The sequence below is a fragment of the Schistocerca americana genome, chromosome 2, assembly GCF_021461395.2.
Source record: "Schistocerca americana isolate TAMUIC-IGC-003095 chromosome 2, iqSchAmer2.1, whole genome shotgun sequence".
NCBI classification, from domain to species: Eukaryota; Metazoa; Arthropoda; class Insecta; order Orthoptera; family Acrididae; genus Schistocerca; species Schistocerca americana.
In genome coordinates this window covers 737601759-737614191 of record NC_060120.1, presented here as the reverse complement: position 1 = coordinate 737614191, position 12433 = coordinate 737601759, and the positions used below count along the sequence as shown (strand labels likewise).

The window sequence follows — 12433 nt, the reverse complement described above, 5'->3', positions numbered from 1 at the left end:
CATTCGATGAAAAATTCTTCCCAGCAAGCCAAAGGTTCAAGCAAGGGAACAGGAAAAAGTAACTAGGAGCTAAGTCTAGTAAATAGAGGAGATGAGGAACTAGTTCAATGCCTCGTTCATGAACTTTTGCCATTGTATTCGCTGATGTGTGGGATGGTGCGTCATCCTGGTGAAAGAGCACTTTTTTGCATGCCAGCCTTGGTCTTTTTTCAGCCAATGCAAGTTTCAAACAAACCAGCAATGAAGCATAATGGTGTCCACTTATGTTTCTGCCTTTTTCCATGTAAATATGAGAATTATTCCTTGGGAATCCCCCCCCCCCCCCCTCCCCCCCCCCCCCCCCAAAAAAAAGGGCCTTCAACCACCTGAGAAAATTCTCTTTACCTTCTTTGGTGTACTTTCATCAGTCTTTGTCCATTGTTTTGACTGCCATTTTGACTCTGGTGTGTAGTGATGGATCTACATTTCATCACAATCACAAATTGGCACAAAAAGTCTTGCGGGTTGTGATTAAGCATTGCCAGACATTGTGTTGAAATATTTTACCAGATCTGCTTTTGGTTGACTGTGGCCAACTGCGACACTCACCTTGCATGTACCTTTGTAATAGCCAATTTCCATGCAGAGATTATGCACTTGCTCAGTTGAGGTGCCTGCTGTCTCACAAATTTTTATTTGGTAGTTTTAATTACTGTATTTGTCGATGGTTCCCTGTGTGGTGACCTTAACTGTGCTCGTTGTGATTACCCATTGCCTGTTTGCCATTTCTTGTCCAAACGCTCTTTTTTTTTTTTTTTTTTTTTTTTTTTAAACCACTTACATTCTAATGTATGTTTTCCATCTGAGTTATTGGCCGTTTTAGTGAACGATGCACAGGCTGTCAACTGCATTTTATTTGTTATCTGTTTTAGCAATATGGCGGAGAACATTTAATCTTTAGTTAAGGACCTCTGCCATCTTTACAGCATATTTTGTGGACCTTTCTCAAAGAGGAAGTCCTTATTTTTAGCTGTCTTTCCTTCCGTTGAGTGGGCTTAATGTGTAGTCGCTTTTAATTCCTTTTCTGTTGTGGTGTTCTAAGGTTCTGACATGGGCACATATGACCTTAGTAGTTTTTGTGCCACAAAACAAAACAAAACTCAGCTGGCCAGGCGAAGTGCTCTTAGTCTTCGTCCCTTGTCCGAACACTTTTAAAACCACTAATCCAAAAGTAAATGGTCTTCAGTGATGGTGCAGGGTTTGTGTGAACTTCACCCAATTATGTTTTAATTTGTGCGGCAGTCCAACTCTTTAAATGAAAATGTTTAACAACAGTATCAAACTCCGTTTCATCCATTTTCAACCGTAGTAGGCCCACTGACCAGTTCAGACGGCTGTAGGAAATTAACAGTACACCATACATTGTTGAAATTCCTTGTATGATCCTTGGAATAATAAAGCTTACCAACCATGAAGATGCAACGAGAATGTTCCATTCTTTCATGGAAATTTACTAGTGTTATCAAACCACCCTTGTAAAGCATTCACTAAGTGTTTGCTACCCGTTTTCAGTATGTTTCATTTTGATTCAGCATCATGCTAACATAATTTAAGTCTACAATCTGCCTCCATGTTTCTATCAGAAGTTTCTCGTATTTGTCACGCTTTGCACACCCTTGCTAAACAAAAATATTTTCTTACCTTTCTTAACATTCCTTGTAACACCTATAGCCATTAATGCTTTAACAGCCTGATGATCATGTATGACCTCTTATTAATTGACAAGAAAAGTTCTAGTCTACTAGGATGTCTAAGACTTAACCTCAAGAGTCAGTGCTCTACTTACCTGCTTGAAATAATTTCATACATTACATTCAAAACAATTCCACATGAACCTTGACTCTGGTACCAGTTTTAATCACACGACTCTTCCATTCTAAAGCTGGTGAATTGAAGTCTACCCCTATTACAATAGCATGGTGAGGAAACTGAGTAGTGGTATTCTCAGTGTTTTCTCCTTAGCACTCTGCAACTGTGGATCCTGAGGCATGTGGTCTATGAAGAAACCTTATTACCATAGTTGATCCAACTTATCTTCAACCCATCGAGAATCTGTTGTAACCTCTTGAGGTATTGAATTTTTTGTGGCTTACAAATCGCCATGACCACTGGTGAACTATCAGTATTGTGGAGCAGTGAGATTGACAAATACGTTTATGTATGCATTCCACAATGTTGTCAGTCACCATAGGTAATTCGCACATCGGTCATTTGTGAAGCATTTTCTGTACGTGAAAATTGTCAGTGAAATTGTGTTGGTTCCATGTACCGTATTTCAAACAAATCACAGTTAGTAATTCATTCCAAGACCAAGTATCTGTGTCTTGAATTGTTCCACTCTTGTTGTTGTCTTGAGTCTGTATACTGGTTTGATTCAGCACACTGTGCTGTTCCACCCTGAACATGCCTCTGTCTCTGCATGACTACAGTGACCTACATCTTGAATCAGCAAACTGTATCAGGTTGAACAGGTCCCAAGGAAAAAAAGTCTGTTCATTTTTTGCAAAATTTCTGACACTACTCTCCATCTTTTAGTTTTTGAATTGTATTAGTTCTGTGGTAGTCCTCTTGCGAAATGTGGGTTATGCTGCAATAACCCATGTGGTCGTTCATTGTCACGTATGTTTTTCAAATGACAAAAGTTTTGAATTGTACAGTTAACTGTTGATATATAATTTATTTATTTATCACTGAGTTGTTATTGTTTAACTCAAACTAGCTATCTTGGTCATCTAGATATTTATACAGCATACTTGAAGTTGAACACTACATAAAAAGAACCGACCTTTGTCAGTTTTTTCATTTTTGCTATTCCAGCACACTCTTGCAGCTATCCCCAAGATTCACTATTTGTTCTACTCAGACTTGACAGAAATGACTTGTCTTGAGTTATTGCAGCTCAGAAATGTGATGGTTCTTCAAAAACAGCCATTGTCAAAATAATTTCTGACAAAGACAGCCTTGTCGTGTGACGAGGGCTATTTTTACTATTTTTATGTGAAATTATGTGACGGTACAATTTCAGTGCTCAATGTTGCCTCGGTAGTACTTGTTGGATTACTTCAGTCTGCACTTTGGCAAGTGGTGGTTCAGTGTGTGTGATTCTGTAATGAATTCCAAAGACTGTGTCCTCTGGCCTAAAAAGCAGAAAAATCAAGAAAGAAAAGAAAATGCGCAAGAGGAGGAGGAGGAGCTGATGGGGTGAGGAGCACATGAATAATGCCGGCAGAAATGTTACCACAAAAATTGCTTAATGAAATGATCTCTCTCTCTCTCTCTCTCTCTCTCTCTCTCTCTATATATATATATATATATATATATATATATATATATGTAATGGAAGGAAACATTCCACGTGGGAAAAATTATATATAAAAACAAAGATGAGGTGACTTACCGAACAAAAGCGCTGGCAGGTCGATAGACACACAAACATACACACAAAATTCAAGCTTTCGCAACAAACTGTTGCCTCATCAGGAAAGAGGGAAGGAGAGGGGAAGACGAAAGGAAGTGGGTTTTAAGGGAGAGGGTAAGGAGTCATTCCAATACCGGGAGCGGAGGTAAGTCTTTCCGCTCCCGGGATTGGAATGACTCCTTACCCTCTCCCTTAAAACCCACTTCCTTTCGTCTTCCCCTCTCCTTCCCTCTTTCCTGATGAGGCAACAGTTTGTTGCGAAAGCTTGAATTTTGTGTGTATGTTTGTGTTTGTTTGTGTGTCTATCGACCTGCCAGCGCTTTTGTTTGGTAAGTCACCTCATCTTTGTATATATATATATATATATATATATATATATATATATATATATATATATATATATATATATAATAGACACATGGACAGATCTGGCGAAGGCAGTTCAGAAGACTATGTGCTGGGGACAACCACCTAGAAAACGCAAACATAGGTGGTGGAACGCAAAGTGTGATGAAGCCATTGAGAGAAGAAAGCAAGCATGGGACAAGTTCAGTAGCTACAGAAATTCAGAAACATGGAAAGAATTTCACGAAGTTCAGAAACTAGCATCGAAGGAAATCAGAAGGGAAAAACGAGCATATGACAATAACAGACTAAAAGAAATTGAGGAAGATTTCAAAAGAAATAACACAAGAAATTTTTACAGAACTTTCAAAGAAAATATTAAGGGCTATCAACCCCCTAGCCTCTGCTTCCGAAGAACAGATGGATCCCTGGAAACAAACACAAAAGAAAACTGTAAAATTCTCAAACATTACTTTGATAAACTTCTTAATTGCAAAAAACCTACAGGAAAATTAACATTCCAAAAGACCACATCTAATGCTGATTCTGATCCACCCACAATAGAAGAGATAGAGGAAATCATAAAACAAATGAAAAATAACAGAGCTGCCGGAGAAGATGGTATTATCGCCGAGATCTGGAAACTCCAAGATGAAAACATCACCAAAAAAATCCATAAGATTATCTCCGAAATTTGGATCACAGAGAAAGTGCCAGAGGAATGGAAATGTGCATTGATCCATCCGTTACATAAAAAGGGTGATAAGTCAGATCCAAACAATTACAGAGGCATTTCGCTAGTACCAGTTACATACAAAATTTTCTCTAAGGTGCTATTAAACAGACTAGAACCACAAGCAGATCTGCAAATTGGGGAATACCAGGCAGGCTTCAGAAAAGGGAGATCATGCATCGAACAGATCTGGAACTTGAGAACACTTTTGAAAGTCAGACAGGCAAGAAACACTGTAGTTACCTTTGTGGACTTTAAAAAAGCATATGATTCCATAGACAGACAGACACTCTTTGATGTACTGGAAGAATATGGTATCGACAGAAAAACCAGGGCACTTATACAACAGACGCTTACAGACACTACCTCCAAGATTAAGTTCATGGGAGAAATTTCGGAACCCTTCCACATACACACAGGTGTCCAACAAGGAGACGGGCTCTCACCAATCCTGTTCAACATGGTGTTAGACAAAATACAAAATTATCAAGCAGTGGGAGGAACAAGTTAAAGGAATACAGCTGGGAAGAACACGTGAAACCAAAACAATCATAAAATGTCTGGCATTTGCAGATGATATAGCCATACTCAGCAATAATACACAGGAGGCAAAGGAAGCACTGGAATGCTTGCATGAAATAGCTGCCAAAACAGGTCTGCAGGTATCTTACGAGAAGACACAATATATGGAACGACAGACCAACAATGTACACACCATGCATACGGTATATGGATCCGTAGAAAGAGTCGAAAAATTTAAGTATTTAGGGGAGTACATACAAATGGGAGGATCAAACAAGGCGGCTAACATGGAACGAACGAAGAAACTCCAGAAGGCATACAAACTCACATGGTCACATTATAATAAGAAAAGCATATCGAGGCAGGCCAAACTTAGGCACTACAAAACAGTTGTAATACCAGAAGCATTGTACGCGTCAGAAACAACCACAATTGGAGCATCAGGCATCATAGACACAGAAAAAATAGAACGCAAAATTCTCAGAAAAATATTTGGACCAATTCACAGAGATGGCATATGGATGAAGCGACCTACCAAAGAGCTGTACCAGCACACTGACAGACTAACAGATGCGATCAGAAAACGCAGATTAACTTTCTATGGGCACATACAGAGAATGGACAACAACCGACTTACAAAGAAAATTTTTGATGTAGTAAACAGCTCAAGCAAGAAAACAAATTGGTATCATGAAATAGACGAAGACTTAAGGCAGATAGGGATCAACAGGCAAATGATAGGAGACAGGAAATACTTCAGAAACAAAGTTAGGAGTGCAAAATTTATTGTAAAGGAGAGAAAGAAGAAAGGAACATTATGGACAGAGCAAAGGAAACAGGAGCACAGCCAAAGGATGAAGAGATTTTGGGAAGAGAAGAGGAAGAAAGGAAAGAAGTGAAAATTGTGTCATCATGTGATTTTCGAGTTCAAACACTGTCCATAAGGGCAACGAAGGAAACATTCCACGTGGGAAAAATTATATATAAAAACAAAGATGAGGTGACTTACCGAACAAAAGCGCTGGCAGGTCGATAGACACACAAACAAACGGTAAAAAGGAGAAGGTGACACAAACACACACACAAAATTCAAGCTTTCGCAACAAACTGTTGCCTCATCAGGAAAGAGGGAAGGAGAGGGGAAGACGAAAGGAAGTGGGTTTTAAGGGAGAGGGTAAGGAGTCATTCCAATCCCGGGAGCGGAAAGACTTACCTTAGGGGGAAAAAAGGACAGGTATACACTCGCACACACGCACATATCCATCCACACATACAGACACAAGCATATATATATATATATATATATATATACACAAAGATGAGGTGACTTACCGAACGAAAGCGCTGGCAGGTCGATAGACACACAAACATACACACAAAATTCAAGCTTTCGCAACACACTGTTGCCTCATCAGGAAAGAGGGAAGGCGAGGGGAAGACGAAAGGAAGTGGGTTTTAAGGGAGACGGTAAGGAGTCATTCCAATACCGGGAGCGGAAAGACTTACCTTAGGGGGGAAAAAAGGACGGGTATACACTCTCTCTCTCTCTCTCTCTCTCTCTCTCTCGCTCTCGCTCTCGCTCTCGCGCGCATGCGCCCACAACACACACACACACACACACACACACACACACACACACACACACACACACATCTACAGACACAAGCAGACATATTTAAAGACAAAGAGTTTGGGCAGAGATGTCAGTCGAGGCGGAAGTAAAGAGGCAAAGATGATGTTGAATGACAGGTGAGGTATGAGTGGCGGCAACTTGAAATTAGCGGAGATTGAGGCCTGGTGGGTAACGGGAAGAGAGGATATATTGAAGAGCAAGTTCCCATCTCCGGAGTTCGGATAGGTTGGTGTTGGTGGGAAGTATCCAGATAACCCGGACGGTGTAACACTGTGCCAAGATGTGCTGGCCGTGCACCCAGGCATGTTTAGCCACAGGGTGATCCTCATTACCAACAAACACTGTCTGCCTGTGTCCATTCATGCGAATGGACAGTTTGTTGCTGGTCATTCCCACATAGAATGCATCACAGTGTAGGCAGGTCAGTTGGTAAATCACGTGGGTGCTTTCAAATGTGGCTCTGCCTTTGATCGTGTACACCTTCCGGGTTACAGGACTCGAGTAGGTGGTGGTGGGAGGGTGCATGGGACAGGTTTTACACCGGGGGCGGTTACAAGGATAGGAGCCAGAGGGTAGGGAAGGTGGTTTGGGGATTTCATAGGGATGAACTAACAGGTTACGAAGGTTAGGTGGACGGCGGAAAGACACTCTTGGTGGAGTGGGGAGGATTTCATGAAGGATGGATCTCATTTCAGGGCAGGATTAGAGGAAGTCATATCCCTGCTGGAGAGCCACATTCAGTGTCTGGTCCAGTCCCGGAAAGTATTCTGTCACAAGAGGGGCACTTTTGTGGTTCTTCTGTGGGGGATTCTGGGTTCGAGGGGATGAGGAAGTGGCTCTGGTTATTTGCTTCTGTACCAGGTCAGGAGGGTAGTTGCGAGATGCGAAAGCTGTTGTCAGGTTGTTGGTGTAATGGTTCAGGGGTTCCGGACTGGAGCAGATTCGTTTGCCACGAAGACCTAGGCTGTAGGGAAGGGACCGTTTGATGTGGAATGGGTGGCAGCTGTCATAATGGAGGTACTGTTGCTTGTTGGTGGGTTTGATGTGGACGGACGTGTGAAGCTGGCCATTGGACAGGTGGAGGTCAACGCCAAGGAAAGTGGCATGGGATGTGGAGTAGAACCAAAGGAGTTGAGGTTGGAGAGGATATTCTGGAGTTCTTCTTCACTGTGAGTCCAGATCATGAAGATGTCATCAATAAATCTGTACCAAACTTTGGGTTGGCAGGCCTGGGTAACCAAGAAGGCTTCCTCTAAGCGACCCATGAATAGGTTGACGTACGAGGGGGCCATCCTGGTACCCATGGCTGTTCCCTTTAATTGTTGGTATGTCTGGCCTTCAAAAGTGGAGAAGTTGTGGGTTAGGATGAAGCTGGCTGAGGTAATGAGGAAAGAGGTTTTAGGTAGGGTGGCAGGTGATCGGCGTGAAAGGAAATGCTCCATCGCAGCGAGGCCCTGGACGTGTGGAATATTTGTGTATAAGGAAGTGGCATCAATGGTCACAAGGATGGTTTCCGGGGGTAACAGATTGGGTAAGGATTCCAGGCGTTCGAGAAAGTGGTTGGTGTCTTTGATGAAGGATGGGAGACTGCATGTAATGGGTTGAAGGTGTTGATCTACGTAGGCAGAGATACGTTCTGTGGGGGCTTGGTAACCAGCTACAATGGGGCGGCCAGGATGATTGGGTTTGTGGATTTTAGGAAGAAGGTAGAAGGTAGGGGTGTGGGGTGTCGGTGGGGTCAGAAGGTTGATGGAGTCAGGTGAAAGGTTTTGCAGGGGGCCTAAGGTTCTGAAGATTCCTTGAAGCTCTACCTGGACATCGGGAATGGGGTTACCTTGGCAAACTTCGTATCTGGTGTTGTCTGAAAGCTGACGCAGTCCCTCAGCCACATACTCCCGACGATCAAGTACCACGGTCGTGGAACCCTTGTCCGCCGGAAGAATGACGATGGATCGGTCAGCCTTCGGATCACGGATAGCCTGGGCTTTAGCAGTGGTGATGTTGGGAGTAGGATTAAGGTTTTTTAAGGAGGATTGAGATGCAAGGCTGGAAGTCAGAAATTCCTGGAAGGTTTGGAGAGGGTGATTCTGAGGAAGAGGAGGTGGGTCCCGCTGCGACGGAGGAGGGAACTGTTCCAGGCAGGGTTCAATTCGGATGGGGTCTTGGGGAATTGGATCATTAGGAGTAGGATTAGGATCATTTTTCTTCGTGGCAAAGTGATATTTCCAGCAGAGAGTACGAGTGTAGGACTGTGCACATCGTTGTCTACCAACCCAAGTCCAACATAGCCCAGCTGCAACCAACACCTTGTCGCCTTTTTTCACACCTGATCTCCAGTTACTTTCCAGTTCACCTTTATCTCTCCCCATATATTTTTATTTTCATTTTCATTTCAGCCTCATGTTACACTTTCCACCTGCTAATACCATGTCACCCTCACAACACCCCCACAACGACCCCATTAAGTTTTATTTACATTCCCTCCGCAAACATGCTTTAGCCCTAGCCAGATTACGCTCCCATATTCTATTTTCTCAGGCTTGTCTGACATTTGGCATTACCCCGAAAGGCCTCACACTTAAAGTTCCCATCTCTGGCTGCAACCCTTCTTTCCATCAGCCCTATTCCAGTTCCAAACTGAACAATCCATTGCCCTCACCCACCTAATCCTTCACCTACACATCAACTCAGCCAATGAACACACCCGTCGACTCCTATCCTTAATAAAAGTCCTTAATCTTTCCTCTCCCACATCCACACCGGCTGTTCAGAGCATCCTCCTACAGGCCAATCGCAAATTAGAACAGCATGCCACCCTCCACCTCAAAAAACTATCCAATCTCCTGGTTTCCCACCTCCGGAAAGGCAACTCACTCACCCTTCACAACCTTTCCAGCAAACCTCAACCTCCTCCTCATTGCACACAGACCCAGTCTCTCCCATCTACTCAATCTCCCACTTCCAGCTCCACTCCCCCCAAAACCTCAAAATTCCAATCAACACAATCTGGAACCACAACACCCTAATTCAGTAGTTAACCTTTCCTCCAAACCTCTCTCCCAATCCGAAACCTCTGTCCTATCCAAAGGCCTCACCTTCAGCCCCACTCCCAGATTCAACCAAACAGCCCTCGTCAAAGATTTACTGTCCTACACTGGTACTCTCTGCTGGAAATATCACTTTGCCACGAAGAAAAATGATCGAAATCCTACTTCTAATGATCCAACTCCCCAAGACACCGTCCAAATTGAACCCTGCCTGGATCAGTTCCGGCCTCCGTCGCAGCGGGACCCACCTCCTCTTCCTCAAAATCACCCTCTCCAAACCGTCCAGGAATTTCTGACTTCCAGCCTTGCATCTCAATCCTTCTTAAAAAACCTTAATCCTACTCCCAACATCACCACTGCTGAAGCCCAGGCTATCCGTGATCTGAAGGCTGACCGATCCATCGTCATTCTTCCGGCGGACAAGGATTCCACGACAGTGGTACTTGATCGTCGGGAGTATGTGGCTGAGGGACTGCTTTCAGACAACACCACATAAATGTTTGCCAAGGTAACCCCATTCCCGATGTCCAGGCAGAGCTCCAAGGAATCCTCACAACCTTAGGCCCCCTGCAAAACCTTTCACCTGACTCCATCAACCTCCTGACCCCACCGACACCCCACACCCCTACCTTCTACCTTCTTCCTAAAATCCACAAACCCAATCATCCCGGCCGCCCCATTGTAGCTGGTTACCAAGCCCCCACAGAACGTATCTCTGCCTACGTAGATCAACACCTTCAACCCATTACATGCAGTCTCCCATCCTTCATCAAAGACACCAACCACTTTCTCGAACGCCTGGAATCCTTACCCAATCTGTTACCCCCGGAAACCATCCTTGTGACCATTGATGCCACTTCCTAATACACAAATATTCCACACGTCCAGGGCCTCGCTGCGATGGAGCATTTCCTTTCACGCCGATCACATGCCACCCTACGTAAAACCTCTTTCCTCATCACCTTAGCCAGCTTCATCCTGACCCACAACTTCTTCACTTTTGAAGGCCAGACATACCAACAATTAAAGGGAACAGCCATGGGTACCAGGATGGCCCCCTCGTACGCCAACCTATTCATGGGTCGCTTAGAGGAAGCCTTCTTGGTTACCCAGGCCTGCCAACCCAAAGTTTGGTACAGATTTATTGATGACATCTTCATGATCTGGACTCACAGTGAAGAAGAACTCCAGAATTTCCTCTCCAACCTCAACTCCTTTGGTTCCATCAGATTCACCTGGTCCTACTCCAAATCCCATGCCCCTTTCCTTAACGTTGACCTCCACCTGTCCAATGGCCAGCTTCACACGTCCGTCCACATCAAACCCACCAACAAGCAACAGTACCTCCATTATGACATCTGCCACCCATTCCACATCAAACGGTCCCTTCCCTACAGCCTAGGTCTTCGTGGCAAACGAATCTGCTCCATTCCGGAATCCCTGAACCATTACACCAACAACCTGACAACAGCTTTCGCATCTCACAACTACCCTCCCGACCTGGTACAGAAGCAAATAACCAGAGCCACTTCCTCATCCCCTCGAACCCAGAATCCCCCACAGAACCACCACAAAAGTGCCCCTCTTGTGACAGGATACTTTCCGGGACTGGACCAAACTCTGAATGTGGCTCTCCAGCAGGGATATGACTTCCTCTAATCCTGCCCTGAAATGAGATCCATCCTTCATGAAATCCTCCCCACTCCACCAAGAGTGTCTCCGCCGTCCACCTAACCTTCGTAACCTGTTAGTTCATCCCTATGAAATCCCCAAACCACCTTCCCTACCCTCTGGCTCCTATCCTTGTAACCGCCCCCGGTGTAAAACCTGTCCCATGCACCCTCCCACCACCACCTACTCGAGTCCTGTAACCCGGAAGGTGTACACGATCAAAGGCAGAGCCACATTTGAAAGCACCCACGTGATTTACCAACTGACCTGCCTACACTGTGATGCATTCTATGTGGGAATGACCAGCAACAAACTGTCCATTCGCATGAATGGACACAGGAAGACAGTGTTTGTTGGTAATGAGGATCACCCTGTGGCTAAACATGCCTTGGTGCACGGCCAGCACATCTTGGCACAGTGTTACACCGTCCGGGTTATCTGGATACTTCCCACCAACACCAACCTATCCGAACTCCGGAGATGGGAACTTGCGCTTCAGTATATTCTCTCTTCTCATTATCCGCCAGGCTTCAACCTGCGCTAATTTCAAGTTGCCGCCACTCATACCTCACCTGTCTTTCAACAACATCTTTGCCTCTTCACTTCCGCCTCGACTGACATCTCTGCCCAAACTCTTTGTCTTCAAATATGTCTGCTTGTGTGTGTGTGTGTGTGTGTGTGTGTGTGTGTGTGTGTGTGTGTGTGTGTGAGTGTATACCCGTCCTTTTTGCCCTCTAAGGTAAGTCTTTTCGCTCCCGGGATTGGAATGACTCCTTACCCTCTCCCTTAAAACCCACATCCTTTCGTCTTTCCTTCTCCTTCCCTCTTTCCTGATGAGGCAACAGTTTGTTGCGAAAGCTTGAATTTTGTGTGTGTGTTTGTGTTTGTTTGTGTGTCTATCGACCTGCCAGTGCTTTCGTTCGGTAAGTCAAATCATCTTTGTTTTTAGATATATTTTTCCCACGTGGTTATATATATACCTGAAAACAAAGATGATGTGACTTACCAAACGAAAGCGCTGGCAC

The 12433-nt window shown here is 44.3% G+C and overlaps 1 protein-coding gene across 3 annotated transcripts in view; it reads left to right on the top strand.

Annotated features, from left to right (window-relative positions):
* LOC124595620 (enhancer of mRNA-decapping protein 4) overlaps positions 1-12433 on the top strand; it is a 155943-nt gene that overhangs the window by 26677 nt on the left and 116833 nt on the right. The window lies entirely within an intron of this gene.